The sequence below is a fragment of the Capricornis sumatraensis genome, chromosome 8 (genome assembly GCF_032405125.1).
Source record: "Capricornis sumatraensis isolate serow.1 chromosome 8, serow.2, whole genome shotgun sequence".
Taxonomy (NCBI): domain Eukaryota; kingdom Metazoa; phylum Chordata; class Mammalia; order Artiodactyla; family Bovidae; genus Capricornis; species Capricornis sumatraensis.
In genome coordinates, this window is record NC_091076.1 from 18908353 (window position 1) to 18935920 (window position 27568).

At 47.2% G+C, this 27568-nt stretch overlaps 1 protein-coding gene across 5 annotated transcripts in view; it reads left to right on the plus strand.

Moving 5' to 3' along the window:
* The window catches only part of ETS1 (ETS proto-oncogene 1, transcription factor), a 143061-nt gene that overhangs the window by 69299 nt on the left and 46194 nt on the right, over nucleotides 1-27568 (plus strand). The gene's annotated exons all lie outside the window — the stretch shown is intronic.

The following is a 27568-nucleotide window of genomic DNA, read 5'->3' on the forward strand; positions in this document are numbered from 1 at the left end:
ATGTAAAGGGACAAGCTGATGCTTTTGGAAAATAATTAATCGCAGTAACAGGCAGCTCTGTTGTATCTGATGATCAATAAGTTCAGCCAGTGCGGTGGTTAACAGTTCTTTTGCCTCCACCGTAATTAGTTGCTTATTTTAACCCTTTCTTAATCTGTTTAAACTTTCAACACAAGCCAGGCTGAATTTTGTTATTTGAAGATCTTTCAGAGACCTTAATGAAGACACAGCAGTGGGTGGTGATTTCTCTTAGACCCCCTAACACTCAAGCCCAGGGTTTCTGGGTTGCTCCCTGGGAGGTACAGAAAGACTAAGACTGTTGTCACAGAGATGCTGAGATGAACTAGAACCTTGGAGACATTTCAGGCACAGAGAGCTACAGTTTAGAAATGATGCTGGTGTGATGGTGGCCTTGGGGGCTGGGGGCTGGGCGTTGTTAAAGAAGCCAGAATAAATTCTCTTAGTCCCAATTGATGCTAACCATTTATAGAGGAAGTGAAAGGAGAATTCCCAGTAAAGACAGATCTCAACTAATGCCTCCTTTTCTTAAGTATGGCTTGTTTATATGTGTGTTTATGGGGAAGAGACAGATTTGGTTGTCTGGGAAATAGCGTGTGGATCTGTCAGTTCAGAAACCTACAGTGGATTTGGTGTGCTGGGAAGGAAAAAGGGCCCCCTAGCAACACATGTTTTAGATCACAGTAAACAGCGGAAGCATTTTGGGGGAGTGTTTTAGTAAATATTAGAGGTTTTAAGTAGATGATGCTGTTCTGTTGGTTATTGATAAAAATAAATCCTGAGCAAGTAACTATTCTTAGCTTTCCCATCTGTAAGATGGGGACAGTGAGGCCTAATGCTGCAGTCGTCACCATTATAATAACCAAATTTACAGTGTCCTTCCTTTGCAAAATGGTTTACATGCCTCTGATCTGATTTTGTCAACAGCCTTCAGTACAACAAAATTTCAGCTGATCAAAGAAATTGGGAAGTGTTCAGCCATTCATTGTAATGAGATTTGATTTCTGGTGCTATCTTGGGAAAACTAAATAGAGAATCTTGAAAGTACAGAGCGAATATAATATCTAAGTTTGAGTTCGTTTTCTTTTCTGGAGGGTTAGTAGCATATATGTGACTGTTGTACTCATAGCTCAGAAAGGGAAATAGAGGCACAGAGAAGGTAGGTTACTTACCTAAGAATGTCTGGTGAGCCAGCAGCTCAAGTGCAATATATCTGTGTTTCTACCTTCTCAGTGTACAGCTGCCTTGAGTAATACTGCAAGTTGCTTCTGTAAAGCTTGGCAGAGAAACTTCAGTTGAGACTTGAACTCGCAGGTGCAGGGGTGCAGGAAGCACTGGCCAGGGCTGCTGGCTTTTGTTGGTGGGAAAAGACACTCAGGGGCAAAGTGGGGATTTGGTTTGCCTAAAAGACCATACAGGACATTTTAAAAGTTTAACATCTCATAGCATGTCTACAGCTGTGACTTAAATGTTTGCCAGAATGATTCTTTGGCTTGTTTAGTTTCTTACGTGTGGAGACAACTATTTGGGGGAACTGAACTGGTTTCATTAATTAGACCAGCTATCACCTCTGCAACCTCCCCCGCCCCCCGCAAATGTATGAGAGCTGGAGAGAGGCAGGAGGGAGGCTCCCAGCAGGAGCCCAGGGTTATTTGCCAGTCTCAGTGGCTAGGGTCTGATCAAGAACTTTTATTCACTTTTATTCTGGATTGAGGCCTCATTGGAGTTTTGACAGCTTTTAGGGCCAAATGAACATGTACTTGGAAATAACATTGGCGTTGAACTTCCTTTGTAAGTGTAAAGTTGCATATATCACTTTGATTGTAATACATGATTGCCGGGTTCTCGGAGCTTAAATGGGTTAAAACAAACGCGACCACAGAGAGTCTGTGGCATTCCCACCTGGTGTGGAGTTTGCTGAGAAGGGGTGGAGGCTGGGTGCCAAAGCAAATACATCCCAGCCGCTTAATTTTTTCTCTCCTTTCCCACTTCACCTTCTTGGTGAGGTGAGCAGTAATGCTCAGTGAAGAGCAGGAATTCTGATTCTGGATGTTTGGTCTTTTACAAGATTGAAAGCATCAGCCCCCTTCCAGCCCTAGAAAAGGCTGTCCATCCCTCTGACCTGTATTGCCTTAGGAGACAGGAAGAAGCTCCGTCTTCTCCCAGCACCTTCGGTCAGTCTTTGTAACTTCAACTAAGCAGACAAAAAACGCAGAGCTGCCGCGCTCTTAGGATCACTCTTTCACTGTGTTTCCAGACCCCCACGGACCATTCTCCTTTCCGAGCAGGGTCTCTGGAGCCAGCCTGTCTAATTTTGAATCTCAGTTGTGCCACTTACTAGTTTTGTGACTTTGAACAAATCTCTCTGTGTTCCAGCTCCTGCAGCTGTCAGATGAGTATGATTACCGTTCTACCTCATAGGGTTGATGGAAATAAATCTGTTACTGTATGCATATCTTTAAACAGTGCTGATCTGTAATAACAGCACAAAATGACCTTGGTGACTGTAGAATTGGGTGGGTGGAGGGGGGTAGCTTGAAGTGTTTTATAGGGGCTACAGCCGTCTTACGTACCTCCCCTAATCTCTTAGTTGAGAGGGAAAGAAGAGTGAAGTTAGAGAGGACCTTTTCACCTGCTTCACTGAGATCTCACACTCTAGTCTGTGTCCCCGACAGCAAACTCAGTGAACCAGGGGACACTCAGAGGCTCAGGGCATCTCTGGAGCTTGATTGTCAGTTATAGGCTCAGGGACTCAGTTACTGTGGGTGATGGAGGTTGTCAGTGCTGTCTGGGAGCAGAGGCCAGGGCACATTTGTAGGGTTGATGGAAATGCAGAGATTTTCAGTTATGCAGGGTTGAGAAAAGCATCATGTCCAGTTATTATAAAGTATCTCACATCTTATTTATTTATTTGGTTGGCAGAGCTTGCATTCCGGGCATTTTTGGTTGGTTTGTATTGCTGGTTGTTTTTTTTTTTTTTTTTTTTGTCTCTGTAACTTTTTTTCTTTCTTAAAGAGACCAGACCACCCTGAAGGGGGATCACCTCCTCCTAGGAGACAGACCAGCCTGAGATCTACCCTACCAGAGCTCAGCTTGCTCTGGGCTCCATCAAACTCTGTGCAGAACCGAGAGCTGGTTAGTGTAGGTCAGGATATTCCAGGAAAGCCAGGCTCCTTATTGCAAAGAGAACAGATAACTCTGCGACAGCGACAGAGTAATTATAGTCGTTGCTGGTTTGCAGAATTAATCACCCAGGGCTGTGGTGGCATTCCCTGAGTTCAATGAAGGTAGATTCCTGCCATTCCCAAGTTGTAGGGGGTATTTCTGAAACATGTATTGAACCTGCGTTTTGAACCAGGGTCTTTCCCATGTCACACCCCGACTCCGGGGTAGGGGACGTATTATCATATCCCTTGTTTAGATGTGGAGGAGAATATTCCAAGATACGCATAATTTCCTCAAAGCTCAAGGTTAGAAATTTACAAATTCATAAGCCTTGCGGAGCATTTTGTACAGTAGGTAAAACACCATGTTATTCACAGAAAGCCAGGGAATTAAAAGAGGCCGCACTTGCGGGGGTGGGGTCGGTGCTTTGGGAGTTCAGGGGGGCAAGGTTTCCCGGTCACCCTGCATGGCTCCTCTGAGTTAGGGGGCAAGGGCCTGTCTGTCCTGTGAACTCCCTCCAGGGCCAGCAGTCCAGGTGAGTTGCTTTAAGAAGATGCGTAAAGATTCCAGTAACGCTTGCCTGAGATCACCAAGCAGAGAACCAGGCTTCTTTTTCTTCCAGTGCTTTCCAGACGGAGTTCCTTTTCTCACAGGTGAGGACGGGATTGTGTTTACTTCCAAGGTTACATCCTTCCCGGAGCTTCCCCGTTGGGCCTGTTTTACCTCTTTCATCATGGACGCAGCTCTGCATGGATCTCACTCACAAACAGAGGGACGAGAGACATAGATCAGTAACTAGCTTGTTTTCTTAGTTACATATGTAATTTAATTTTTCTTCTTGTAAGGAGGCCAGAGGTACCTGCGTTTGTTGTCTGTGCAGCAAATACATTTTACTTTTTTTTCTGCCTAAAGTGTAGAGTTTTCAAGCCCATGTCATGGGTCAGGGCATGCTGTTTTTGTTGTTCAGTTGCTAAGTTGTGTCTGACTCTTTGCAACCCCAGGGATTGCAGCACACCAGACTTCCCTGTCCTCCACTGTCTCCCAGAGTTTGCACAAACTCATGTCCATCCGAGTGGATGACACTATGTAACCATCTCATTCTCTGCCACCCCTTCCCCTTTTACCTTTAATCTTGGGTGTATTCTGGTACAAGGAGGAAAGTTGAGCCACAGGATGCTACGTGAGACCTGCTTACCCTGCACGGCCCACAGCTCAGAGGGAAACCAACAGATGCCCTGGAAGCTTATCCATGGGTGAGGTCTTGGTTCCTCAGTCATTGCCTTATGGGGAGCATTTTCTCCATACAGTACCCTTGGAGTCCCACAGTTATCACAGAGAGCAGTTTGTCCCCATGTTTTTTATCTGGCTGCTCTAGAATGAAAAATTGATCCCCTTGCTCAGATGGAATCTCTGATGGGATTTACCACCCTATTCACAGCATTCTGGGCATCCCTGGTGGCTCAGTGGTAAAGAATCTGCCTGCCAGTGCGGGAGAATCAGGTTCAGTCCCTGATCTGGGAAGATGCCCTAGAGAAGGAAATGGCAACCCCCTCTAGTATTCTTGCCTGGAGAATCCTATGGACAGAAGAGCCTGGGGAGCTCTTCTCAGTTCATGGGGTTGCCAAGAGTCGGACATGACTTAGAGATTAAAACAACTCTCAGCATTCTTGGTTTTTTTACTTACAGCTGTTAAGCTCTTCTTAACTCAGGGTTTGGAATGTCAAGACAGTCCCCCAATCTGTCATGTTTCTTTGTCATGTATCTACAGCTCCATTTTGCTGGAGTTGGGTTGAAGAGATCTTTTTCCAGAACATTAGTACACGTTTTTCAAGTTGCAGAAACAGCCTATTTCTACTTGGCCACTTCTCTGAAGCCCTATGCCTATCTGTGTTACTGTTTTCTTTTTAATTGTGTAGTTTATAGTCTCCGTGCAGATACAGAAAGAAATTGGCCTGTAGGGTAGGTTACAGCAGATCCAATTTCATTGGCAGGGAGCCATGCTTACAGAAACACTCAAAATATTGCTGTTTGAGCCATAAGTGTTTATTGATTATTTGGCCAGGTTCTTTATATTTCCCATGTTCTTTCCAGTTTCTGCTGCTTGGGACCAGGCTTGTCACTCGGCACTGGAAAGGTGGCTTCTTACTGCCCATCAGCTGGTCTCCATTGTCCTTTTTCTGTAGCGATTCATTCTGTCTCTGAGAACTGTAAGACACTGGCCTGGATGGTGCCTTAAGACCCAGTGCAGCATCGGAAAGTTGTAGGCTGTTGGACTTCAGATCTTGATGGTGTGTGCTTAAAATTTACCATCCAAACTGGGACACTTTTTCAGAGTATAAGGGTTGTTTAGGGATTATACCAGAATGAGAGGTAAACCTAGAGTAGGACTCTCCCCGGAAACCGGGTGTACACCCCATAGACACTGATTTTGGACAATAGTATTTTTATGATATCTGCTCTAAGTTGCTAATTTTAGGGTTTTAGGCCATCCAGAGTAAGTTAAAAGGACAAGAGTCAGAGTTTGAAGAAATTCAAGTTCTGTGTGGTTTCCCTCAACCGTGAGTTATATTTTTAAATGTGTTTTTGACACAGAATATTTCTCAGAGCCTGGGAAACAACTAAAAATCAACCTCAAACGCGTTCGATCTAAGCATTTGAAACCTCTTGGTAGCTTTGGGGCGCTCTGCTGAGCTGTTGATTTCTTCTTTGCACGGTTCTGCAGAGGAACTGTAAGCTTTAAGCATGTAGGGTGTGTGTGTGTGAAAATGAACTTCTGAGTAGGGGGAAATGCCAATATTTCCCCCTGTTTATTTCATTTACACATGTGAAGACGATGACATTTTTTTGTGTAATGTTTATCCGAGATGAGAAGTTTTACATTGGGATCCAAAGGGGCACACACACACAAAAAAGTGTGTGGTGTTTTTTTTTTTTTTTTTAACCATTAACAGGGGTAAAAACAAAGGGTAAAAATGTAAGCCCTTCATTTTTTAGGATGGGAGGAAAGGAATTGGTGCTTTTAACCGTAGTATCTCTTCTCTAAAACAAGAAGAGAGGTGAGGGAGAAAAGAGTAAGAAATTATGAAAGGAGTAATGAAAGAATGAAAGGAAATAGCATAAAAAAATTAAAGAATTTAAGTGATATTTTATAGACTTTTGGGAAAACTCCCATGTGAACCAAACATGGCGCTTGGGTAGGAATTCCGGTCCGAGTGGCTGGGTGGGTAGTCTTGGATCTGCTGTTTCCACTCTGTCTGTGTCATCTTTTCTGAATACTTTATATCCTGCACAAGTCAGGGCAACCCAGTTGGAACAGTCCCTGTGCTCCAGGTGCTTTCATGGCCAATAGTGCAAGAGGACCATTACTTGAACTTGTAGAAGTACGTGGGGGTCGGTGATTGTTTATATTTTCTGTCTGTTGGGCAACACTTCTAGGCTAGAGTAATTTCCTGGGTCAGCTTCAGGGAGAACCTGGGTATTTCAAAAGCATTTGAAAGAGGTGCTAAAAACATGGAGAGGATTATTTTAAATAGAGTAGTGTGGGGAGAATGCTGAAAGTTTGGACTAAAAGAAAGGCTTACATAAATATGAAGAATACCTTGATTGTAGAAAGAGAAGAGAGAAGTGTCACGTCAGGATCCGCGCAAGAACCTTTTGCATCTCAGGATGAATTTTGCCTTTGAAAATAGGGAGATTTTAAGAAAAGAGCAGTGTTATTAAAAAGGCTTATGAGAGAGCTGTTGTCTTTTTTTTTTTTTGGTAGCATTACTTCCCACTCATACTGTTAGTTGTTAAAACCTCTATATCAGTTTATCAGAATAAGCGTTAAACCTCAGAGAAGATGACAGAATCAATCAGGTACATATTTTCAAGGTTCAAATGGAAAATAAGAATCTAGGTCAGGCCAAGGGTTCCTAACCCTGGTGAGTGTTTGTAGATACATGGTTTTTGAAGTGTGTATTTAGAAACTCCTACTATGTGCTGGTATTATACATGCACTCAGTTAAAGATATTTTTGTGCAATTACAGTTTTGTACTTGGATAATCACCATGATTATCCATGAGAGTGTGTGATTGAGTCTGACGTTCAAATACCTTTTAGAAAATCCACTACAGGGAATTTTCTGTGGGAAAGTTTCCATGTGTTGACTTCTATACTTTTAGTATTAATTTTTCTTTCTCCTATCTATTTGAGGTTCCCTGCCTAGGGTCTTTTTTTTTTTGTATGTTTGTTTTATACATTATGCATTGGTTATCTTATTTCATTACAATGGTAATTAAATGCCTGGAATGCAATGAGGATTTATGAATGATAAAGGGAGACCTCTCAGCCTCCTAGGATTACATCTTGTGTTCTAACGAAGTCATATGTCCACTCTGGGGGACCCATCACTGCCTGGAGAGCCAGGAAGCCTGGATTCTAGCTAGGGTTTTGCAACCATTTGTCTATATGGCCTTGAACAAGTAATTTCCTTTCTCTGGACCTCAGACTCTTCATTGGTGAAATAAAACTCAATGGAGAAGATGACCTGTAAGGTTTCTCTTAACCCAGATAGTTTATGACTCTAAATAGTATTTGAAATAACTCCGGCTGTGAGAGAGCATGAAATGTCATTCAAGAGGTGAGCAAAAACGGGGATATTTTTCTCTGGATCCCCAGATTCTGTTAATCACAGTTCCGTCCTTGAGATGAGTTTGAGTACATCTGCAAAGATTACCGTTCACCGAGAGAGGCATTGGGGGTTGTCCCAGGCCTTGCTTACAGTTGAAGAAACGCATGTCTGGGGTGATGCTGGACCAGGCGTGAAGCCTCCCTCTTGGTCCCCATTCATGAAACAGCTTCCTATTTCCATCAACCTTTGCTACCGCTGCAGCGGGAAGCAGCTCCAGTCTGGCGGGTGTGGGGTGGGGGTGTGGTCTGCTCTGGAGGAAGGTGGGTCCTCTGCAGGTCCATGGTCCCAGCTGCATCCCCAGGGGTAACTGAGACTGTGAACTGAGCCAGAGCTGCTTTATCTCGGCTGCCCTTCTCAGAGCACTGCTCTGGGCATAAACAGTCGCCTCCTGCAGCAGGAACACGTTCTGTTGAAAGCCACTCCGGTGAGGCCCCAGTCTCCTGTTTGTACCCAGGAGGGGCCTGGTCCCTGGCTGCTGGGCGCTCAGGGATGGGGGTCTGGCCTTCCTACAGGGCTGGCTGCCTGGGGATCCCAGCTGCTCTGGTTTCCCCAGGTCCAGGAAGCTGCGAGTATGTGCTGGGGTGTGGTGAGCGTAGGCTGCTGGCCTTTCAATGGCAGTGGAGGAACGGCGCCTGTATATAGCTGTTATCTGAAAATCAAGTTCTTGATGTTATTGCTGCATTTTGGGCCTGATCCAGGTGCCCTTTTCTTTCAGGAGCAGGGACCTTAGATCGGCGTGCAAGTTTGGGGGAAAAACCGATAAGAGGGCAGAGTTGATCCATGTGTACTTGTGTAGGCATCTCTCATCTCGTTTTTATCTATTTCTTTTTTTCTTTTCTGTTAGTTGTTGGATGCCAGCTTACTAATGTGCCAAGAATCTCATTCTTTTATGGCATCTCTAATAGCTGAGTATTATTCCTGTCTCCTAGATGAAGCATCGGTGAGGCTAAACAGTGTGCCCACAGCCATACAGTGGGTGAGTGGAGTTTAGATTTAAGCCCAGCTGGAGTTCATGCCAGAGGTCACCCTTCTCAAAAATATTTGGGTGTTTGTTTACTTTGGGGAGATACTAAGGTCTGTTTGTGCATATTATTTACTATTTCACTTCTTCCTTGGTCCTGATCCCATAGCATTTTGCAGTTTGACACGTGACTTCACCCTCTTTGAGGTTCAGGTCATCCCTGGAGTTACCATTGTGTTGCAAGTGGGGAAACTGATGCCCATTTGTGATGGCAGGTTTCTTTCCCAAGGTGACTTGGTGAGTAAGGGGCACAGTTAGAACCAGAAGCTGGGGTTCTCCAAACCCCTTGACATTTCCATTTGGCCACACGCATTTTAAATCTTTTCTTGAATTGATGAGAACATGATATAATAACATTCACATTACTGTTACGGCTGCTAAAGATTAGCTGGAGGTAGAGATGTTAAGAGAACATTCTCTGCTCTTTTGCTAGAGAAATTTCATTGTGTATTTTCTATATGCTTAGTGGATCGCCTGTCCATAGTCGTCTAATTACTGAGCTTTGAGTAGGTGGCACAGATTACTGTCATGGGGTCTGGAAAATTTGCCCAGCTTTCCATGATGCAAACACTGGACAAACTAAGTAGGATGGTAGGTTAGTTAGTTCTTTCTCAAGAAGTTAAAAAAAAAAGGTGAGTTACCTCACAGACTTTAAGACAAATATGCAATTCTCCTCTAGGGGTAGTCTGAACCTTGGACTTTGAGAAATACACTTTATTTTTTTTTAGTCTAAGGAGCTTGGGAAAGAATTTCTGTCTAACCTCTGTTTCGCTAGGTTGAAATATATGCACAATTGCTTTGGTCTTCTGAGCCTCAGTTTACCCTTTTTAGCAAATTAGGTCCATTTTAATGACGAGCATGAATTTCAGGTAGCCAGAGGAACACTTCCAGATAAAAAATAAAAAATAACACTTTCCCACAGCACACAGTAGGAGAGGCAAAGAACTGTGCCAAAGAGACGTACAAGATTTACATTTTTGATTTTCTTCCCCATTAGTTTCTACTTGGGACAGGGTCATTTGCTCTGGCACTAGGTATATATACACTTGGAGTTGACTGAATTTATATTAGATTGTCCCCTTAAAGCAAAGTGTTGTTCCTTAGCAAGAAAAATAAGTGATCTCCCCCTCCCTGTTTTGGTCATTCTGGAAGCCAGAGCATTCCAAGACCAGATACTACGCGGGGAAAATAGCCCCTTGGCATGTTGCTGTTTCCTTGGGAGTGAGTTTAATCCTAAATGGCCAGCTGGCCAGGGTTTGAGGCAGGGTCTGGATTCTCAGGGACGAGGAGCGGGCAATGGGTGTAGAGCCTGGTATACCTGATTGTAGGAAACAGTAGGGTTATTTGGCATTTTTGAACTTGGGTGCTAACTCCAGCCTTGTCAGGAAGGTTTAGTCTTGCAAAGCAAATGTTCGTGTGGCTGCTGAGGGCGTCACCTCTTCCAAATGGGGTACAGGCCTCCACTTCCGAGTCATTTTGGCCAGACCTGCGGAATCCTCAGTCATCCCTTTCCCTGGTTGAGCATTTTCTGTGCTGACAACCTGACAGGTGTACCCAGATAGGGGCTCATCCTCTTTTACCTTTTACTGCCTGGCATGAGAGTCAGGACACCCGATTTGCTTTGAGCTGCAGGGTTGAGCCTCCTGTCTGTGTTAGCTATCAGCTCCGCATTCCCTAGAAGCAGGGCGTTCCTGGGGAGTGAGCTGCCTTTGCTTGGAGAGACTTGGAGCATTAATGAGCTCACGTTTACAGACTCTGGAGGCATGGGTGTTGCAAGGAACATTATTAAATCACTAGAAGAGTTGATACAGTGTGGCCATGCTGAATACCTAGGAACTCTCTGAGGGTGAATCGTGTGTGTGTACAGGAAGTGCATCCTTGATTTCACATCAGATCACGAGGTCAGTCTTACGCCTGCCTTGCCCTCCTAATGGGAACCAAACGTGTTGCCAGATGCTTGTTTTTGGTCTCTGTATGTATCTGTGCCTCAGTTTGGGGGCATGAGAGAAGTGAAACTAACAGTTTTGCAGTACCTACTATGTGTCAGGCACTTGCAAAATGTTTGCACAAATAGCTATATTCTTTAAATAACCCTAGGAAGTTAGTATCTTATTTTTATTTTTTAAAAATTTTTCCTAAAAATTGTTTTTATTGAAGTATGGTTGATGTACAATATTATGTAAGTTATGGGTGCACAGCATAGTGATTCGTAATTTTTCAAGGTCAAAAGTCATTGATAATTATAAAAGGTGGGCTGAATGCTCTGTGTACAGTATCTCCTCGTCCCTTGTTTTATACATAAGAGTTTGTACCAAGATTGGTGGTTTAACCTCCTTTATGAAGGTAAGAAATGGAGCTCCAGAAAGGCTGTCATAATTTCCCCAAGCCCATAGAACTTTCAAGTCATACATTTAAACTTAGATCTTCCTAATTACAAAGTTCTACCAACTTAGAATCTGTTTGGAGAGAAAATTTCCTAACATTCTCATCAGAGGCTTTGATTCTTGACGCATCCTTCTCAGCCGTGTGCTCTTTTGGGCTCCTCATTAAGCTCAGGCTAAGGAAGAAAACATCCAATCTATCTATAAATATAGACCACTGGGATGTGAAATAGAGAGGAAGCCAAAAACATAGTGCCCATCACTTCCACGTGTATTTTCAAAAGTGGACAAATGAAACGTGGGTACCTAAATTTACTGAACCTGTATAAGGAGAGATGGGGGCATCGGCCTCCATTTTCCAGATTGGGAAACCAAGGAATAAAGATAGCCACACACACCGCCCCCCCCCCCCCCCGCCCCGCCCTGTACTTGAGAATCCTCAAGGCAGCGGATATTCAGAGGCACACGTCTAACTCTTGAGTGCACTTGATGCAACAGGAATGTTTGTAATAAAATAAACACATGCATGGAATGAATCAGTGTCTACATAGATGGACCTAGCGTTCACCTCTGATTCAGTTGGAGATTTTTTAAAAAATAAAGTATCTCTTTATTTCTGGATTTCTGAAGGCCTCTCTTAGGGAAGCCTTGTGGCTTTTCCATGCCCTCACCTGTGATGGATGGACTGATAGGAGAAATGTGAAATGTCCGGGCTGGCTGCAGTGTCTCTAAAGGGTTTGCAGCGCTGGATGAACAAAACAGCAGTTTCATGTTTTAGATGAGATGGGGTCCTGGCAACTTGTTTCTGGCTTCACAGGGTTGGGTCAAGCCTGCGTTGCTCACAGGCATTGACTGCAGACAGCAAGGGGAGACCACAGGTGAGTCCAGTGTCCCGGGTCCCCAGCCACCTGCTTTGTAAGAAAAGACTATCAGTGTTTTTATGGGCAAATCAGTTTCAAGGAATTAGTGTTTGAATTTCCAAAAGATGGTGCACGATCCACAGGAGACCCCTCCCACACCAACAACCCCACCACTCTATGAGAATCTTCTGCAAATCCCTGTTGTAACGGAGTCTACGTGCAGTCCACCCTTTTAGTCACGTGTCTGGTTCTTATATTCACCAGATGGTCTGTTTAGGCCGAAGGTTTCTTAGCATCATCTTAAGATACAGATGCATTCTGTTCCCATTTGGTAGAGGAGACCTGATCGCTGCAGGGGAGGGACCTATTGTTGGGTGGCTCCACAGAAAGTCTTCTTCATCCGTGAATCCCACGGCCTCTCACACATGACGTTGGTTGTGATGTGGTTTCTCCCTGCAGCCACTGCCCTGCCCTGGAAAGAGCAGGGTTTGGAGGTGAGACAGCCCTGTGCTTGAATTTTCTGCTTGCTAATGTGCCCTTAGGGAAAGTATTTAACTTCCCGGAGCCTTCCTTTTATAAACCTTACAAAGGAGGTCATCCTAAGCTTTCAGGGCTCTTGTAAGGGTTTGAGAGAATTCCTGTAGGACGCCTGTCTGCTGACAGAGGGTCTCGTGAATGGTGGTGTTATCCTCTGTCTCTCAGGCTGCCCTGTCCGTTCAGATGTTCTTTGCTGACAGTGCTGTTGCTACTTTGGTGGTTGTTAGGACTGTGGTTACTGTGAACCTGGTTACAGAAAATTTTCCACTCGACACCCCCATAACCGAGGGGGGCCAGAGCAGTCCCTGTGGCTGCTGGTAGTGTTTTCTTTCTCTCACGCACACTTAACCAAACTCGAGCCAGGCCTCAGGTCCCACGGGTCCAGCTCTAAAGCAGCGTGTTCAGGCCGTGGCCAGGTCCGCAGGGCCGGTTCTTGGAATTGTCGTTATCAGGATATTGAATTATTTTAATTGTCCTCCTCCTCTTTCCTGGGAGTGAGTAAGTATGTGAGGTTTAGGAGGAAACCTCTACAAACCTGTCAGTGTAGGCGGCCCAGAGTAGAACTGCCTCCTCCAGGCTGCCCTCCAGGGGTGAGCCTGCTGCTGGGAAGGGCCAGGTCAGTGAATCCACTTGGCAGCCTCCTAAAGCTAATAAACATCAGATCAGAAAAAGCCCCACTGGCTGTGCTTTCTTCTCCATACCCATGTCCCCACTGTCCCCCAGCAAATGCCCGGCAGACCTCACCCCTCCACCAGCACTAGCAGTCTTTTCCACTAAAGTGCTTTGCCCCTGAAGATGCCTTCAGTACCCTGCACCTCTGGAGTCTGCCCGTTGCCAATTGTCATGGTTGATTTACAGGCAGAATCTGGCAGCTGGAAGAGGAATCCTGTGTCTTTAAACAGCTGGGCTGCAGTGTGTTTAAATGTGCTTGCTAAGCCAGTGACTAATTCAGTATATTATAAAGCAGCAAAGAGCAGGCTGCCAGGGCAGGGCTGGATCCAACTGGAGTGGTGTGTAAGGCTCAGAGCATTATTTCTTGAATTCCGCCACCCCACCAGTCTCTGGAGCAGACTGGACTTCTCATCTGTCTGTCCCCTGCACCAGAGTCGGCTCTTGCGTTCTCCCGGTTCCCATGCTGCTCCTGCCCCCTCCCTCCCCTTCTGGCTCCCTCCCTCCAGTCAGTCCCTGGGTCAGTTTATTTACTCATCTGAGGGTGGAGCCGAGGGTGGAGCGGAGCCGGTGCGCAGTCTGAGTCAGGGTCCAGGGAACCAATCAGAATTGCTCTGGGGCATTCCAGGGGCCCAAACTCAAGATCCCTCCTGGAAAAGAATTTTCCAAAAGGTCCCTTTTGGTCACAAGTGTTGTGACTGCATCTCTCTTGGTTTGGGAGCCTGGTCCCGTGTTTGTTTGCCTGAAGCCTTTTCTATCTGCCCTTCCTTTTCTCAACCCCCTACCCTTCTTGGGATTGGGAGAGAAACCTCCAGAAAGAGCCAGTCTGATGGAGACTTTTCCTGAAAGCCTTAAATGTACGAATGCTCCTGTCACCTTCAGTGAACACTCAGGCAGCCTCTTCTGGAGATAGCTTGGGGTGAGGAGAACTTGGGGGGATCTCTGCTTGTCTCCTGGAGGCTGTGGCCTCTCTCTTGGTCCTCATGTAAATGCTCCCAGGAGTTGTAGACCCCAGGCGTCCGCCTCCTGAGTGTCTCCCCTGTCTCCCGTGAGTGGGCCCGTCTGCCGTCTCCTGAGGCTTTCCTGGGGCTGAGGTCACATCCATGTCTCGTCGCTCTCATGGATGCCACCCACCTGGCCTTGGAGTTGCCCTTGACACGTTGGCCCCCTCTCCTTCGTCGCCCCCTACACGCCCTCTGTCACCCCACAGCTCGTCCTGAGCAGTAAGTGTGGAGTTGCTGTCTGTGTGCTTCTGTGGGGTTTGTTTATCCCACTAGAGGGAAGCTCCCAGGGCAGGGTGCCTGTCTCCTGGTCCCTGAGGTATTCCCACTGCAGGGAAACTCCTGGGGGAGGGTCCCCGTCTCCCCATCATCAAGGTATTCCCACTGCAGGGAAGCTCCTGGGGGAGGGTCCCCATCTCCCCATCATCAAGGTATTCCCACTGCAGGGAAGCTCCTGGGGGAGGGTCCCCATCTCCCCATCATCAAGGTATTCCCACTGCAGGGAAGCTCCTGGGGGAGGGTCCCCATCTCCCCATCATCAAGGTATTCCCACTGCAGGGAAGCTCCTGGGGGAGGGTCCCCATCTCCCCATCATCAAGGTATTCCCACTGCAGGGAAGCTCCTGGGGGAGGGTCCCCATCTCCCCATCATCAAGGTATTCCCACTGCAGGGAAACTCTTGGGGGAGGGTCCCTGTCTCCCCATCATCAAGGTATTCCCACTGCAGGGAAACTCCTGGGGGAGGGTCCCCGTCTCCCCATCATCAAGGTATTCCCACTGCAGGGAAACTCCTGGGGGAGGGTCCCCGTCTCCCCATTATCGAGGTATTCCCACTGCAGGGAAACTCCTGGGGGAGGGTCCCTGTCTCCCCATCATCAAGTTATTCCCACTGCTTGGCTCACAGCAGGCGGATTGTTAGCTCTTTGAAAAAAAAATAACTTTTAAATTGAGAAATACTGTTTTTTAATAATTCACATAATATGAGATTCTCCATGTGCAGGTGTATAGCTCGGGGTTTTATTCCATTCACAGAGTTGGGCAGCCATCGCCGATCATCACCCTGACAGAAGCCCCATGCCCATCAACTGTCAGTGACTCTTGGAATAAAGGTGTGCTGGCCACGCTGGCCAGCAGGGCCCAGGGGGATGTGGCCCCGCATCTCCTGTTGAGAGCCCCTGCTGTTTTTCCCTGATCCTGCGAGCGAGCCACACGCCCGGGAGAGCTAGGAGCTTGCCAGAGAGCTAGGGGCTTGCCGGCTGTGGCTCCGCCAGGCAGGGAGCTGGTGTCTGGGCAGATAGTGAGCCCTTTCACTAGCAGCAGGGCTGCTTCCATTGTCCGACTTGGGGCTGTGGTGGCTGCAGTTTCCTAATGGCTTCCTGATGCGGCCGAGCCACTTAACAGAAGCGGAAGAAGCCTGCGCATCCCTCGTCCCACTTCCATCTCTCTCTGTCCCACCTGAGGCCTCGGATGGAGAGCAGCTTCTGCTCCCTCCCCTTCGCATTGATCCCAGCTCCTCTGCTCTCCATCCATTGGCCTATTGGGCCCATTGATCTGGAGATGGAGGTCTGCCTGGCGACTTTTCAATCTCTTGGGTTTGCCCCTGTGAGAGGCCTCAGAGGTTTTCTGCTCTGGGCCGACATGGGCCTCCAGGGCCACCGAGGGGCTGTCAGAACGCCCAGGGCTGGGTGTTTGGGGCCTCATTCTCAAAGGAGAGAAAAAAAAAAAAAGTAGAGGTTACAAGAGACCACAGCACAACCCTTAGCTCTCTGCACTGAGTGCATTTTCCGTTAGAAAGCGACCTGCTTGTATCGCTCCGGGTCCTGGCCTTTTTGAGTTAGACCTATGGCCTCATTAAATAGAAGCATCAGGTTCAACCTTCAGGCTTAACGCCCCTGATTTTATGCTTTGCCTTTTCAGTGGAGATTGGTTGTAGCGTCTCAACGCTGTCACCATGCCTTCCTTCCTGTACCAGTGGGACTGGAATGGACCAAGTGGTGATCTCTTTATTCAGTGCTTTTTAGAAGGAGGTCTCTGGATCACTGAAGTTAACTGCCACCTTCACTATTTCTGGATCGATAGGAATAGGACTGCAGATTTTAGAACTGTTGTGCATAGAGGTTTGGTGTAGCTGAAGTTGGGTGTTGGAGATTCTTGCTTTGTGGTCCCGGGTATTCAGCTGAGATCCCTGCTGGAAGGGAGATCTTTTCCAGGGGAGTCTGACCATTGTGGCTGAAAACATAACACGGAGGAGGAGCCGATCCCATCAGGGGCCGGTTATATCCTGAGTCACATCTGTTAGACCTTTGGGTGACTTGTTCCTCTAGTCAGTGTAAACCTGGGGAGGAGGAGAGTTTGTTGAGAATGATGACCAGGGTCTCCCTCCCAATCCACTGTGCAAAGCAAACAGAGCAGAGGATGGAAAATGCTGGCCAGGAAGCCAGGAGGTCTAGAGTTAGTAACCACGTGACCATGTCACCTTCCTGAGCTTTGTTTTCCCCGGGTGATGTCTGAAGCCCCCTCTATCCCAGCGTGTTCTGGGAACTGGGTCTTGTGGGCCTCCTGACCAATGCCTGTGCTCACCCGCCCCTGATGTCTCCAACAGCTTCCTTTCATTCATCTTATAATTACGTTGAGTTCCCTGGAAGGGGGAACATCCCTCCAAGGGCTTGTTAAAGCTTTATAGCAAATTCTGTGAATTCCTCTTGTCCCTTTTTGTTCCTGGATGAGCTGTGAGCATCAGATAACCACAGGGAGGGCAAGAGAGAGGAAACAGAGGTGAGGAAAAGTGTGAAGCCGCCAGTAGGGTGCATGGGTGCCCGTTCCTGCCCAAGGCTCTGGAGAAGGCCAAAGCAGAATAGATCTCAGGGCCGAAATTCTAAATCAGGAATAAACAGACCTGGGAGCAGCCTGAGATGCTGGGTTTAACAGGGAACCTGGTGGTTTAGGGAGAGGACCCAGATTCCTTAAAGCTCTCTCTCAGGGTCCTAAGTAGCTTCTTAGCAGCTCAGGAAACCTGAGCCGGGACGCTGAGATTAGTCCCTAAACCCCTTAAATCAACATGATCTCTGATTCCTCATTAGGGACAGACATTTGGATTTCCTGAGCTGACCGGGGCCATTATTTCATGAGTGGTTGAACATCATAAAGCCTGATGCTGTGAATTCCAGATGCTCCACGATGGGCTTTCACATGGGTTTGGGGTGCATTTAGCTGGTGTGCGTTTTGGTGGCTTTAGCAGGCATCTTGGAAGATGTGATAGGTCCAGAGAAGGGCTGTCTCACACGCTTGCCAGATACACTATGGGTGGGAAGTTCTGCCTCTTCTCTGATATCAGTCTCTTCGGGGTGGGAACAGGCGGTCCTCTGCCTTCTTCCTGTTCCTGCCACGTGGCTCCCACGTGGTTCTCTTGAATGACACTGGGATGATTCAGCAGGGCCCTTGGAGGAGAAGGAGTTTCCCTTGTGGTTCAGCTGGTAAAGAATCCGCCTTCAGTGCAGCAGATCTGGGGGTTTGATCCCAGGGTTGGGATGATCCCTGGAGAAGGGAAAGGCTACCTACTCCAGTATTCTGGCCTGAAGAATTCCACGGACTGGATAGTCCATGGGGTCACAAAGAGTCAGACACAATTGAGCGACTTTCACGCTTTGGAGAAGGGGATGATGACTTAGCCTGTTGGGAGCTGGAGTCGGGGAGGAGTCAAGGAAGCACTGTTTGAATGAGTTCTGGACCAGCTTCAGTGACCCTGGCACCCTCTTGGTTTAGTTTAGTGCATTTTAGGGGGTCAGATGTTTCACCTCGGTTTCAGTCTCCACCATCTGCTTAGGACAGAAATGTTTGCATGTCATGGCCTTATAGGCGGTGCTGGTATTTCAAGTTCATGAGACCACTCTACAGATGGTCTGACATGAACGTCTGGACCCCTGGACTTTTTTAAAAAAAGTATCACTTCCTTTATTTTGGGCTCCCAAAGTCAAAAGGAAGATTAGAACTCATACTCAGTTTATCACAGATGTTTACTATGCTGAATGCAATAATGCGCCTGGTACTTCTGAAGTCAACAGAGAGAGTGTGGGCCAGGGAAGTAACCCAGTGCATGACTTCTAACCATTCTGTGGTTATAGTGGCCCCAGCCCTGAGCTCACTGGCCCTAGCCCTGGGCACTACTTGTCTGCTCTGTGCTTAAGCTTTTAAATGATAAGACATTTAAGTGCCTACCTCCAGCTCCCTCTGCCTTCTGTGACCTTGTTGTCATTTAGTTGCTAAGTCATATTCAACTCCTGTGACCGCGTGGACTGTAGCCCATGGAGCCAGGGTGCTCTGTCCACGGGATTTCCCAGGCAAGAATACTGGAGTGGGTTGCCACTCCCTTCTCCAGGGGATCTTCTTGACCCAGGGATTGAACCTGTGTCTCCTTCATTGGGAGGTGGGTTCTTTACCTCTGAGCCACCAAGGAAGCCCGCGGTGACATTACTTGGGATATTCTCAATGAAAAACACCCTGAGCTATTTAAATGAAAGGAAAACGATCTTATTCAGCTTCTTTTCTACCTGTTGGTTTTTCAGGAGCAAGAAGGTTGGTGGCAAGAACTTGGAGGCATGAGTAGGGGAGGTTTTTCCTTGGGGGGAGCGCAACTAGATGAATCCATGGCAAGACGAATTCTTGCCTTTGGGACGTTCCATCCTTGCATATAGGATTCAGAAGGCTGTAGGGCTGGACTGGATCCACGGGAGCAGTTACCGATTCTGTGGGTTACAGGAGGGCTGCCGACCGGACTCACTCCTGGGACTCACTCCTGGGACTCACTCCTGGGTCTCCCTGGCCCAGACTCGGCTGGTTTTCTTCAGTCTGGTGTCTGTCACAGGCTTATACCACCATTGCTGGTCCTTGTTCGAAAGCCTCTTGCAGGATTGACTATAAGTAACACAGATGGGAAGGATTAAAATTGTCACTCCAAAGCTCTGTCAGAGCTGAAGATGGCATTTCCAGAAAAGAGAGAAACTGTTCAAAGAGGATGAAGCAAAGGGCAGTCTGAGGCCTTTATTGAGACATGAGGTACACATATCCATGAAGATCAGCCCTCAACTTCCTCATGCTCCAGAGAATCGAGGAGGGAGCTCTGCCCTGGAGCGTCTCTCTTAGGAGGACTCCAGCCAGGTGTGGTGAGCAGGCCTGTCGGGGCTGTCACCTTAGGAACGGTAGAGCTGACTGTCCAGTGGTCAGGCTTCCCGGGGCATCCTCCCCACTTCCCTTCCTTGCTCTGGGCTGGGCTGAGCGGCAGTTGCAGTCTGGACCCACCCCTTCTCCACATGGCTGTGTTTTTAGCAGTGGGCACGCACACTTCTTCACTTGGCTAAAGAGAGCCTTTAGGCTAAGAAGGAGCTACTCTGCGAGCAAAAAAAAAAAAAAAAACACAAAACAAAACAACGGAGCCTATTTCTAAGCAGGCAGCGTTCTCGGTGACCTCATCTTCCTCCCAGCCCAGATCCAGTTGGAGCTGCGCGCACAGGGCAGAAATCCAGTTCCTCCTGTCTGGGACTCACAGTGGCAGATAAAAATAGACCAAGACTTTGTCTGCAGCCATTGTTCTCTAAGTGCCCATTGTTTCTGGAAGCAGAGTGGCGGGAGCACTGCAGTCTTAGGCTCTGCTCTCTCTCTCTCCTCCTTTCCCTCCCCCTCCTGTCTCCCCCCCCACCCCCTTCCTCCCATTTTCCATCTTTCTTTCATTGTGCAGGTGTCTGAGTCCCAGCTTCTGCATTTCCTCAGCTGCCTTTGAACGTGTCTGGAGCTCCCCAATGGGTAGATAAACAGAGTCCACTGAAGATTTTGTCCAGCTCTTTCTGTTACATATTTGTGGCCAGAGTGAGTACCTGTGGATCCAATGACAGTAAAGGCAAGAGGATGTGTAATTGGTTGAGCAGCTAGACCCAAAGGGTGTTTGATCAGCACGTCAGTATCAAACTGGCGTTATCTCTGGTGTTATGCTATGGGTCACAGAACTTGGTTGTTGACTTCTCAACATTTATATTGGGGGCTCAGATGAGAGAAAGATGCAGAAAGTCTACTTAATAAATTTCAAATGGGCCAACTCGAATAGGATGAGGACAGATTCATGGTCTCAAAAAGAGCTCTGTGTGTGGAAATGTGGATCTGAACAAGGTGAAGTTTAGTATGGATAAACGTAATCTTTGCCTGAGGTTAATAAAACTCAGTCAACAGATGCAGGGGCTTCTCAGGTGATGCTAATGATAAAGAATCTACCTGCTAGTGCAGGAGACTAAAGAGACGTGGGTTCAACCCGTGGGTCGGGAAGATTCCCCTGGAGAAGGAAATGGGGTCACAAAGAGGCGGACACAGCTGAAGCGACTTAACATACACGCATGCAACAGGTGCAGAACGGGCTCAGCCTCGGAACCTATGGAGAGGAGGTCTCGCAGGGCACTTAGAGCGGTTTTTGCAGTGTGGCCTTTAGAATGATTGAGGTTGGTCTGCACCAACAGAATTGCAGGAGTAGGCTGGTCATCTCCACCTTCTCATCTGTCTCCTGAGAAGTCTGGTTCCCCCCGAGAATGTTTGCGATGCTCTAAAGGGATGTGGGCATACAGGAAGGCTTCCGGTGGGGGCATGGCCAAACCAGGACATCACCAGTGGATGAAGGAGCCAAGGAATTTTAATACCTGGGTGGAACTGATGACTGGGATGAGTAAAAGTACTGAAAAGCTGATGGATGAAAAAAGATGAAAATTGTACTGTGTCATTTCAACCAACAGTGCTCAGGCCGATGGGTGGACGTAAGAAGGCAGATTTTAAACTCAGTGTGTACATGTGTTTTAAAATAATTATTGCAGTCCTAAAGTGAAATGCAATGGCTCAAAAAGTGTGGAGTGGCTGAATGTTGTAAGTGAGAACCGCGCTGGGCCTTTCTAGGGAGTATGGCCACCCTGCCCCAGGTCCTGCCCTTCTCTGCTTGTCATTACTCATTGCAGATAAGCCTTTTTGGTTGGGAAGCTTGGGGGTGCACACAGAGCTTATTGCCTCAGTGCCTGTGGTTGGCATTTTGAGAACGGTTGGCATTTTGAGACCATTTGTCTCTGCACTGGGAAAATGGACTTAAATATTCTTATTTTTTCATTGTGGTTTCTCTGGGTTGAAAACAGACAGTTGCACTGTGTGAATGTCTAGGAGTATGCTTTTCCCTTCTCTGTCCAGATTTATTTATTAAAAGAAAAACACATCTGCATAAAAAAGCCTTAGAACACAGGAAGAATGTCCACTTTGTTTTTCTTTCTGCAGCACCGAGACATGTGGGGTTTTAGCTTCCTCCGAGGGGTTTTTGAAGACTGGCTTTCATCTCCAACAAGGCTTTTTTTTTCCCATTGGAAAAAAACAGCCCCCGTCCTTTTTTTTTGGTTTGAAAATGTATTTATATAATGTATAAATAAATAAGAAAGAGAGAATTTCCTTTCGAAATTTATGGAAAAATGCTGTTTTTTGAACATCATTAATTGGGACTAAGTCTCTGACTCTTCCCAGCCCAGTTCCACTCAGCCATCTATCCCTTTATTCTGGTTTAAAATGTTTCAGTATTGGCTTCTCCTGCTTTTCCCTTTCTTGCCCTCTGCTCCCTTCTCCGCCATCCATCCTTCCCCATCTTCACGGCCCGCTCTGTCTCTCCTCTCCTCTCCTCTCCCAGCTCCTCCCTGTCTGCCCCCTGCCCCCGACTCCTCCTGCCTTGCTCCCCAGCCCCTCTTCCTTCTGCTTTGCCCGGGTAGCTCTCAGTGACCGGAGCCCTCACTGGAATAAGCCTGTCTCTGTGTTTGTTTCCTGCGTGGGAGGGAGAGGCCGGCCTTGAGAAAACAGTTCAAAAGTGCAGAAAAACTCTACCTCTTCCAGCCTAAATAAATGGGCCCCACTCCGTTGTTTGTCCAGATTTTTCCTTTGCCCACGGAGAAAACTGCCCGTCTTCCACCTTGACCAACCCAGTCTTCCGGTGATGCTCAGATAGCCCCTCCATGCCCATCTTTTCCCCAGACCACGTATAGAGAAGTCTTGAGCCTCTGACTAGGGGTTCTGGGTGGGATGGGTCTTGGAGACTCAAGCTCTGGTGTTGCAGCTGCTGTTGTCCGAGTGGCCCAGGAATTGAGGCACTTCCAGAAAGAACTTTCTCTGTAATGAGAATGATGGAGAAAATGAAAGGAGATGTTCTTGTGTCCATCATGTCTGCCTCTCCTGCTCTTAACTTTTATTAATAGGTGGAAAGTACCCAGCTTTTGTGCCTGAACATGGAGTCTGAGTGCTGGTGATGTCACTCGACTGGGCTTATCACCCTGGTTCAGTCACTTAAGGACCCTTTGTGAGCCTCCACCCCCTCGCCTATGTAGTGCAGAGAATACTGGACACTTGATTGTTTTCAGGCTCATAGTAGCATAGGGAAGAATACATTTTCCAAAATGTAAACCTCTTCTCAGATAGCAGCACTGAAAATGATAGGTGGGAATCAGGTGATGTGGAAACGAATTGGGCAGCCTGATGAGCCAGCATCTCAAGGGCCTCCCAGAGTGGAGCATCAGAGTCGTGTGTACACTGAAAGAGAAGAAGCTGGGACAATAGCGAGATGTAGGATCTCCAATATTTTCCCTCGTCTTCTTGAGTGGGGTTAACCTTTGCCACATTGTTGCCAAAGCCTTCTGACCTTGTCATGAGTATTTTATTTAGTTGAAGGCAGGGCAGGAGTTTGCACTGGCCCAGAAGTCTAAGATAGGTAAGAACTAGTGGGGTGCATGCACCACGTGAAAGTGAAGCGAAAGTGTTAGTCACCCAGTCATGTCTGACTGTTTGTGACCCCATGGACTGTAGCCTGCCAGCCTCCTCTGTCCGTGGAATTCTCCAGGCAAGAATACTTGTTGTTACGGTTCCCTTCTCCAAGGCATCTTTTTGACCCAGGGATGAAACTCAGGTCTCCTGCTTTGCAGGCAGATTCTTTACCCTCTGAGCCACCAGGGAAGCCCTGTGTTGCACCAGTTTGGCTGTCTGCAAACTTTGGAGCTCAAAGGGCCCAATGAGGGCTTTCCTCCTGAGTAATATGGAGACCTCACCTCTTGTGTTTTCCATGACAAAAGGAGTGACTCTATTCTGAGACGTTTAGGACTTATAAAATGCCTGGTGTGGAGTCAAGTGTAACTGTCTATATAGGAAATGATTTGAAACCTGTGATGTGCTCTGTAAATGGCTTTGAATGATTGTTTAGAAAATGTATTCTTTAAAGTAGGGTTCCCTGGTGGCTCAGATGGTAAAGAATCTGGCTGCAATGCAGGAGGCCTGGGTTAGGCAGCCTTCCTTCTATGCAGGAATCTTAATCTCAATAATGAAAACATTCTTTTAAATTGTGAGCATGCTATTCATTTAAGGGCGCATGCATGACTCGGGTAAAATGCAGTTTGGGTTCTGGCAAATGACAAACGTGGAAAAAAGTTTTGAGCACAAGATTAGTTTTGTTTTGTGCCTTACTGACTCTAAGCTGGCATTCTTAGGAAGTTTTTAAAACCAAAAGATGCCTTAGGTCTTCTGGCTCCTGGAGCCATGAGGTGTTGTCATGGCAAAATACATAGATGATGATTGCTACAAAAAATATTTCCCCCTAGCAGATGGGAGGATGCAGAATAGGTAAGGAGATTTTTTGAGATAAAGTTTCGGGGGTTGTCAGTTTCCACGTATATCTCAGAATCTGATTTTTGCCTTCATTTTCTCAGTTGCTTGGTTGTACTTGGGGAAATCTCCATGCTCCTCCTCCTGGCTGTCTCTCTAAGCTTTGGGAAATAAAATTGTGTATGTGTGTACTTAGTTGCTCAGTCATGTCTGACTCTTTGCAACCCCATAGACTGTAGAGGCCAGACTCCATTGTCCATGGGGATTCTTCAGGCAAGAATACTGGAGTGGGTTGCCATGCCCTTCGCCAGGGGATCTTTCCAACCCAGCGATTGAACTCAGGTCTCCCGCACTACAGGCAGATTCTTTACCATCTGAACCGTATGTGTATATGTATGTGTTTTTCTATTTTACAAGACCATTTCTATTTTACCATATATATGTGTGTGTGTGTGTCTTTCTATTTTATAAGACACGTTTCAGTTCAGTGTAAGTCACCAGTAATTTATTGAGCACTTACTGGGCTTTGCACACCCAATGGCTCAAGTGGTAAAGAATCCATCTGCCAATGCAGGAGACGCAGGTGTGATTGCTGGGTTGAGACAATCCCCTGGAGAAGGAAATGGCAACCTACTCCGATATATTTGCTTGGAGAATTCCATGGACAGAAAAGCCTGGTGGGCTACAGCCCCATGGAGTCACAAAGAGTTGGAGAGGACTGAGCGACTAAACAACAGGCTTTGGAATTTTCACACGTTTAATTTACTCCTTGCTGCCAGGCGGGTAGAGAATCCTAACGAGTAAAGGATGCTCTTGAGCTCTTAGTGATCCTTGAGGCCTGTCCCAGGCCCCCTCTCTCTCCAGGGCTGCTGGAGAAAGCACAGAATCAGGAGCCGTTCCAGCAGGGCACGCTCATTCAAGTATTTCTCCTTTCAGGCCCTGTGCCCAGCGTTTGGGGTGGGCGATCTGAACTGTGCTAAGTAAGGAAAGAACAAGAAAACGTAGCTGCGGGACCCAGGGGATGGTTCAGCTTTCTGGCCCAACTCCTGGAGCGGAAGTGCCTCTCTGGGTTTCCCTGAACACCTGGGATTGATTTGGGGTTTGCTTCGACATGGAAACATTTGCTGAGGTGGAGGATGGAGAAGGGGAGTAGGGGTGGGGTGGGGGGAATAAATCCAGTGATTAAAAATAGCTTGTGTGTGTCAGGTGCCTGAACGAATTGGGGAACACGCCCGCAGTCCCTTTTGTCTGGCAGGTCTGAGCTCTGCGCTGCCGAATTACAACCGCTTTCATTTGTCTTTCCTGCTCTCCTACCATGTAATGGTCAAGGGCTCATTGGAACCATGTGTGAGTCTGGTGAGTCACCAGATCCTCAGGACTTCAGCGGTAATCATGTGTTAAAACTCCTTTTGGGGGATGGGGAGGGTGGGAGTGGGCGAGGGGAGAAGGGAGGGACTGAAGTCACTTCCTACAGATGTTCTGATGCTTGGCTGTCTCTGCAGCCTTGGTTCCCAGGCTGGGCTTCCCCGGTGCAGTGTGCAGGCTGCTTCGCCTCTCAGAGGATCAGCCCTCTTGTCCTAGGATAGCGTCTCTCCAAGAAAAGGCATCAACCTTTGGGGTTGGCGCACTGCACCCTAGCAGTGTCAGTATTCCCCAAGGCGGCAGGACAGTTTGTTCAGTCAGGTCATTGGAGGATGAATTGGGAATTTTCTGTGCAGCTGCTTTCTTCCTTCCTTTAAAAAAAAAAAAAAAACAAACTAGTTGGTGGCTTCAAGGGCGTTGGTAAAAGCCCAGTTGGTTTTTTTCTAACTGATAAGGAAACTGTTTTGGGGACAGGGTGTCCCATTGTTTGGGACAGTGATGTACTGCCTGGTTGGGATCGTCGGCCCATCCCCGGGACACGCCAGGCTCTTCTTGCTTTTTGCTGGAGCCAGGAATCCCGCCTGTCTCTCATTGCTTTGTCACTTCATTAGGCTTGTGAAAATGGGGCCGAGGGACAGAGGCGGGACATGGTTCCCTTCTTTGCATTAACCTCAGCCAGCAGCTTTGTGGATTCTACCGACTCCCTCAGCAGGAAGTCCTGGCTTGCCAAGTTTCTAGTGCCTGTAACAATTAGGAGTATAGGACAAAGGGGACCCTTCCTTCCTAGCTCCAACCCATCCTTCCATCAATGAGAGAGAGTTTGAGCAAGATACCTTGTTCAAGTCTTCTGAGATACTAGCATCTTGATAGGGTAAGTTTTCTTAGGGGCCAGTAAGGATTTTCCAGGGACAAGTAACTCCAGAGATAGTCACTAGCAACCCTATTTTGCTGTCTCTGTTGACCTGAAGGACTAAAGGCGCCTCCTCTGTTGTTCCAGGCAGTCTGACATCTGCCCTTTGGGTGCTGGCCAGAATCCTCAGCCTTTTCTGCCCACTCCTAGTCACTCCTAGTACGTTTGTGAGGACATTAGCAGTCAGGAAGGATTATCTCTGCAGTCTTCTGCTTGGAGGACAGGGGGTTGGAAAGGGTGATGGCTGCCCACTGAGCTTTGCAGCCATCCCTCTCTAATCCAGCCTCGTCACTCTCCAGATCATGGTTGGGTTGCTTTTTAAAAGAAGCCCTGTGGTTCTAGTGGGCCAATGATGAAATGTAGACCTGGATTTAAGCACTGTGGAAAGTAATCTGAAGCCTTCTTTTCTTTTTCCGTGAGCTTATCTGTTTCTTGTAAGCTTTCATAGTATGATTCTCCTTTATCTCAGAAATATCCTCATGACAATAAAATATTTGTGGGTGAAATGGCATGTTGCCTAGGATTAGCCTTACAGTTCTCCTGTGTGTGTGTGTGTGTGTGTGTGTGTAGGGGAGATGAAGTAAAAACTTGATAGTGGATTTTCAGTAGGGATTTATTACACTATTCTCTCTGCTTTGGTCTATGTTTAAAAATAAACCATAGGGGCTTCCCTAATGGCTCATTGATAGAATTCGCCTGCCACGACGGCAGGAGACGTGGGTTCTATCCCTGGTCTGGGAAGATCCCACATGCCTTGGAGCAACTAAAGCCGTGAGCCACGACTTCTGAGCCCACGCACCCTAGAGCCCATGCTTTACAACAAGAGAAGCCGCCGCAATGAGAAGCCTGTGCCCCGTACCTGGCGAGCAGCCCCTGCTTGTCACAGCTAGAGAAAAATCTGTGCAGCAATGAAGACCCAGCACAGCCAAAAATAAATAAAAATTAAAAACAAATTAAACGCTATGAGGGGTAGACACTCCCTACCCACAGACCTCTTTTGAGCAGTGCATCAGTTGAGTGACTTTACCCAGTGTGAGTATACCAGTGGCAAAACTGAGAACCCATAGATTTTGACCAACAAGCCAAGGCAAGCCCGGTGCATGTCCTACCATGTCTGTTCTCCCTGTCTTAAGGATCTTCTTTCCATTTGTGACAATTGTCCTTTTTTCTTCTCCTGTTGAATGAGGTTTCTTCTTGGTCCTTTCACTTTAAGAAACCTCTTTCAACCAGACTTTGTGTAACGAATTAACCTTACATTATGTGCACAGTTGCACATCACGGTGACTTCGGGGGTGAGTGCAGACAGGGAAGGAGGCCAGGTTGTCCTCTA